Source organism: Neophocaena asiaeorientalis, unplaced genomic scaffold (assembly GCF_003031525.2).
Source record: "Neophocaena asiaeorientalis asiaeorientalis breed wild unplaced genomic scaffold, Neophocaena_asiaeorientalis_V1.1 scaffold836, whole genome shotgun sequence".
In the NCBI taxonomy this organism is placed as follows: domain Eukaryota; kingdom Metazoa; phylum Chordata; class Mammalia; order Artiodactyla; family Phocoenidae; genus Neophocaena; species Neophocaena asiaeorientalis.
The window spans coordinates 110005-115363 of record NW_020175033.1 but is presented as its reverse complement, the minus strand read 5'-3'; the positions used below and the strand labels follow the sequence as shown (position 1 = coordinate 115363).

Sequence of the window (5359 nt, the reverse complement as noted above, 5' to 3'; positions counted from 1 at the left end):
TCCTAATTTTTTGGAAGCAGATTTAATAACAAGTTATACCAAAATATGTACCATCACAAAAGCACCCTTTAAAAAAAGTTTACTGAGATCCAGGATTTTACAGTAAAGCAGGGACTGGGGTAAACTTAGTGGGTCTGCCCCTCTGGAGAAGTCACATGAATTGCAGTAGTCCCAGCTGTGGGGTAGGCTGAACAGGCAAGACCTGTCGGAGTGCACTTGTCATTTACAAGGATTTAATGTTCAAGCTTGTACTTATCAAGAATATAAATATACAGAATGGAGTACATGTTATTGTTCAAGATATCTTTGACCATTATACATTATTAAAATTTTGATACTGGAAACTTTCATCATTTTATGTAACTTTGTCAGTTTTCTTTTACCTTATTGGATATAATGTAGGTAATCAGTTGGAATATGCAGGGGTTTTGAAGACAGACTTGGATTCCTATCACCATTCTTGCATTTATTAACCATGTAACCTTGAGCAACCTTGACCCACTGGGTCTCAGATTTGCTATCTGTGCAACAAGAATAATAATACCTACCTCACATTAAAGGAGCTAAGGCATATAAAGTGTCTAAGAGTGCCAACATATATAAGAGACTCAAAAATGTTAGTAATTGCCTCTCGATCAATGTCTTTTGCCACTGGGCGACTTGGCCACCCCCTTCTCATTTCTCTCTCCATCATCCTGAAACTGCCTTTTCCAGAATCACCTGACTCCATGATTCTGGATTATATTCTCCTTCTTCTAGCTGCTCACATGAGATTTGGGAAGTGGACAAGAAAGAAAAGCCATTATTCTCTGGTGGCATGTGTGGGCAGAGGTTTAGAAATTGGCAGCCTACTAATCATCTTCTTCAGGGTTGAAGGCAGTTGAAGTTATTGGTGATGAGGTCCCTATAACCCCTCTTCTTCCAGATTTCCTGAAAAATCAGCTATGGCCCTCTTTTCTACCCCAGGTTTTCAATAGTTGCATAAGCCTCTAATTCCCTGTATTAAAGCACTTTTTGCTCAGAATACCTAGAATAGCTAGTCTTCTCGTGACTGAACTCTGGCAGATTCTTGAAAGACACTATTATCCTTCTAGTTCTGACTGCTGGTAGATGGAGCCCCACTCACTTGACCTCTCTGTTGTACTTGATGATGTTGATATTTGGCATATTTGGCTTCTTTCACTTGTTCCTGGCCACTATTTAGCATGAGCTTATGTGGGACCATTTTCTTCAGCCTCTTCTTAAATGTTGTTGCACCCATGCATTCCATTCTTTTTAATTAAAAAAAATTTTTTACTGAAGTATAGTTGATTTACAATGTTGTGTTTGTTTCCATTGTACAGCAAAGTGAATCAGTTATACATATATCCACTCTTTTTTAGATTCTTCTCCCATAGAGGCCATTACAGAGTACTGAGTAGAGTTCCCTGTGCTATACAGTAGGTTCTTATTAGTTACCTATTTTATATATAGTAGTGTGCATATGTCAATCCCAATCTTCCAATTTAACCCTACCCCCCTTTCCCTCTTGGTAACCATAAGTTTGTTTTCTATGTCTGTGAGTCTATTTCTGTTTTGTAAATCAATTCATTTGTATCATTTTTACTAGAATCCACGTGTAGTGATATCATATGATATCTGTCTGTCTTACTTCACTTTAGCATGATAATCTCTAGGTCCATCCACGTTGCTGAAAAATATGGAACGTTTCACGATTTTGCATGTCGTCCTTGCACAGGGGCCATGCTAATCTTCTCTGTATTGTTCCAATTTTAGTATTTGTGCTGCTGAAACGAGCACCTGAGTTCAATTCTTGAGTCTTCTTTTACGGTATACATTATCCTTATGCTATTTCCCACTTGCTCACTATCTCAAGAATATGTATCTTTAGCCCAGAAAAATGTAAATGAATGGATAAATGAAGTAGAGAAGGAAAATTGAATGGGAAGAGAAAAAGTATACCTTTAATATACATTGCTTTAAGTGAGTGTATTTATTCTATCTACAGAAAAGAGAACATCTAAATTCTAGAGATTTTAAAACATATTCAGGATGTTCAATTTGCTGTATTTCTAGTGATGAAAAATGTAACAGAATAGAGAAGATGCTGATTTCAGTAAACTAAGAGGAAATTTTAACTTTTAGGAATCCTGGAAAAATGTGTTTTCTAACTAAACTTGCTATTCTTGAGGATTAATAAGAGATAATGACAACTGAGGGTGAACAAAGTAGACTTTAGAGAAAAGTAACATCTATTTTCCCTGATAAGTTAGTACCCTTGCCAAAAATGATCCATGATCAAATAAGGTGGAGATTTTCAAACTGAGATCTGAGGAACTCTAGGGTTCCTGGTGTTTGCCCTAGCATGATAGGCAGAATTCTAAGATGTCTTCCAAGATTCCCATCCCCTCATATACATGTCCTATAGAATCTCTGAGACTTTGAACATGATGGGATACCAGTCCTGTATTTAGGTTATATTATATATTATAATATATATATTATATTATACAGTTAACTTTAAGAAAGGGAGGTGGCCTAGATGGGCCCAACCTAATCACACATTAGCCCTTTCTATCTGGATCTTATTGCTCAGAGAACAAGCTGTCAGGGAGACACACTCCTACTAGCTCCTGGAAAAAAGCAAATAGCCTTGTGACCTGCATATGGGGACCACATCGCAAGGAGTTGCAGCCATGCTCCAGATGTTGAGAGAAACCTCCACATTATAGCCAGCGAGAAAACAGAGACTGGCCCTACAGTTGCAGGGAACGGAATTCTTCCAACAACCTGAATGAGCTTGGAAGGGAATTCTTCAGCAGAGCATCCAGAAAGGAATACAGCTCTACCAACGCCTTCATTACAGCCTTGTGAGACCCTGAGCAGAGAACCCAGCCACACGGTGCCTGAACATCTGATCTACAGAACTGTGAACTAATAAATGAGGATTGTTTTAGACCACTAAGTTTGTGGTCATTTGATATGTACCAATTGATTATGAACACGTCTAGGAACCTCTATGTAAGCAGGGCTGGCTGAGAGGTCTATGTAAGCAGGGCTGGATACTTCAATTCTAGAAACTCTATTTCGATATTTCATATTGTGTAAGATAACTTATTAAAACATCGAAACAACGAGATACCACCACATACCTATTAGAATGGCCAAAATCCATACACTGACAACCAAATGCTGGCAAAATTGTTGAGCAGCAGAAATGCTCATTCATTACTGATGGGAATGCAAAATGGTACAGCCACTGTGGAAGATGGTTTGGCAGTTTCTTACAGAACTAAGCATACTCATACCACACATTCCAGCAGTTGCGCTCCCTGGTATTTATCCAAAGGAGTTGAAGACTTATACCCACAGACTTAAAAACCTGCACATGGATGTTTATAGCAGCTTCATTCATATTTGTCAAAATCTGGAGATAACCAAGATGTCCTTCAGAAGGTGAAAGGTTAGATCAACTGTGATCCATCCAGACAATAGAATATTATTCAGCACTAAAAAGAAATGAGTTATCAAGCCATGAAAAGACATAGAGGAAAGTTAAATGCATATTACTAAGTGAAAGAAGCCAATTTGAAAAGGCTACACACTGTATGATTCCAACTATAAGACATTTTGGAAAAGGCAAAACTTTGGAGACAATAAAAAGATCAGTGGTCGCCAGGTAGAGCACAAAGGATTTTTAGGGTAGTGAAAATACTCTATATTATATTATAATGATGGATATATGTCATTATACATTTCTTCTAACCCACAGAATGTACAACACCAAGAATGAACCCTAAGGTAAACAAGGGACTTTGGGTGATTATGATGTGTCAGTGTAGGTTCATCCTTGGTTAAAAAAAAAAAAAAGTACCATTCTGGTGAGTGGTTTTGATAATGAGGAAGGCTATGCATGGCACATGGTGTATATGAGAAATCTCTATACCTTCCTCTCAATAGTGTTGTGAACTAAAACTGCTCTAAAACTGAAGTTTAAGAAAGTAAATTGTTTTGTCACTTCTATACACTGCATTCACTTTTCAAGTGAACTTAAGGATTAAGCAGAAACAGGCTGAAGCCACGGTTCTTTTCTTATGTAAAATCCTGATCCATTTGAAGAACTTTTGCTGGGGAAGAGGGAGTGCTCTAGTGAGAATGATAGTGAAAATAGCATGGCAAAAAGAAAAGATTCCCAGAAGTATGAAAAGGCACAAAGTTCTGTTTGTCCTGCCTGCAGTCAAACTCTAAGTTCGGAACTCTTGAGGCCATGGGCTAGGGGGGAAGGGGAAATGGGGAGGCATGGTCAAAGGGTACAAAGTTTCAGTCATACAAGATAAATAACTTGTATGGAGATCTCCTGTAGAGCATAGTGTCTATAGCTAACGAAACTGTATTGTATACTTAAAATTTGCTAAGAGGATAGATAAAGGGAGCGGGAGGAAACTCGGGGAGGCAATGGATACGTTTATGACAAAGATGGTGGTGATGATTTTACAGGTATATACTTAATCGAGTCGTGTACATTAAATATGTACAGATTTTTATATGTCAATAAATCAATGAAGTGGTTTTAAAATGGCAAGCCATTGTAAGTAATGTCTGCATGGTGCTCCTATGGAGGTTCCCAGTATTTCCACCAATATCTGTGCTTCAAGCATGGCAGCAAATAGCACAGAGTGAGGAATGAAGAAGCCTGTTTATGGAAGTTTTACTGGTAACAAGTACAAACAGATGACATATGAACAATGGGGCCCACTTAGTCCAACCCACTGCCTTGTCTTGCTGCTACATATGATCGTAGGGTAGGGGAGGGCTAAAATCCAAGAATTACTGAGATAAAATTTGTTGCCAAGTGGTATTATAGAAGTTTTTATTTGGAAGATGATTAGAAGAAATGAATATGGTATTCCTTACCTACCTGTATTTTTGAACTTCAACTCGTAACTATTATAATTTATAGGGATTTGATGTGAGATTTCACTGGAATGAAACAGGGTTTGACAAACTACCAGTTACTGTCCAACTTCAGCCCATCACCTATTTTTGTAAATAAAGTTTTATTGAAACACAGCCAGGCCCATTTTTAATTTATGTATTGATTATCACTGCTTTCATGCTACAACGGCAGAGGTGAATAGTTGCAACAGAGATTACATGGCAAAGTTGAAAGTATTTGCGCATTACATTGCGTCCTTTACAGGAAAAGTTTGCTAACCCTGGAACAAGATTCTGTGGTTGTAATAAATTTGGGAACTCCTGAGTAAACCAACCTCAGTCATTGCAAACATATAAGAAAGAAACATGCCCACGATTTGGGATGAATACCAGAGAGACTAAGATTTCCAAGTGTCTATTATTG

The 5359-nt window shown here is 37.9% G+C and overlaps 1 non-coding gene and 1 pseudogene across 1 annotated transcript; both read right to left on the bottom strand.

Moving 5' to 3' along the window:
• LOC112411775 (tRNA pseudouridine(38/39) synthase pseudogene) overlaps positions 1–1261 on the bottom strand; it is a 116898-nt pseudogene extending 115637 nt beyond the window's left edge.
• Positions 1262–1693: 432 nt separating this feature from the next.
• LOC112411776 (U6 spliceosomal RNA) lies at positions 1694–1800 on the bottom strand. Its single transcript, XR_003005692.1, has one exon. It is a non-coding gene; the product is annotated as a U6 spliceosomal RNA (small nuclear RNA).
• Positions 1801–5359: the final 3559 nt, after the last annotated feature.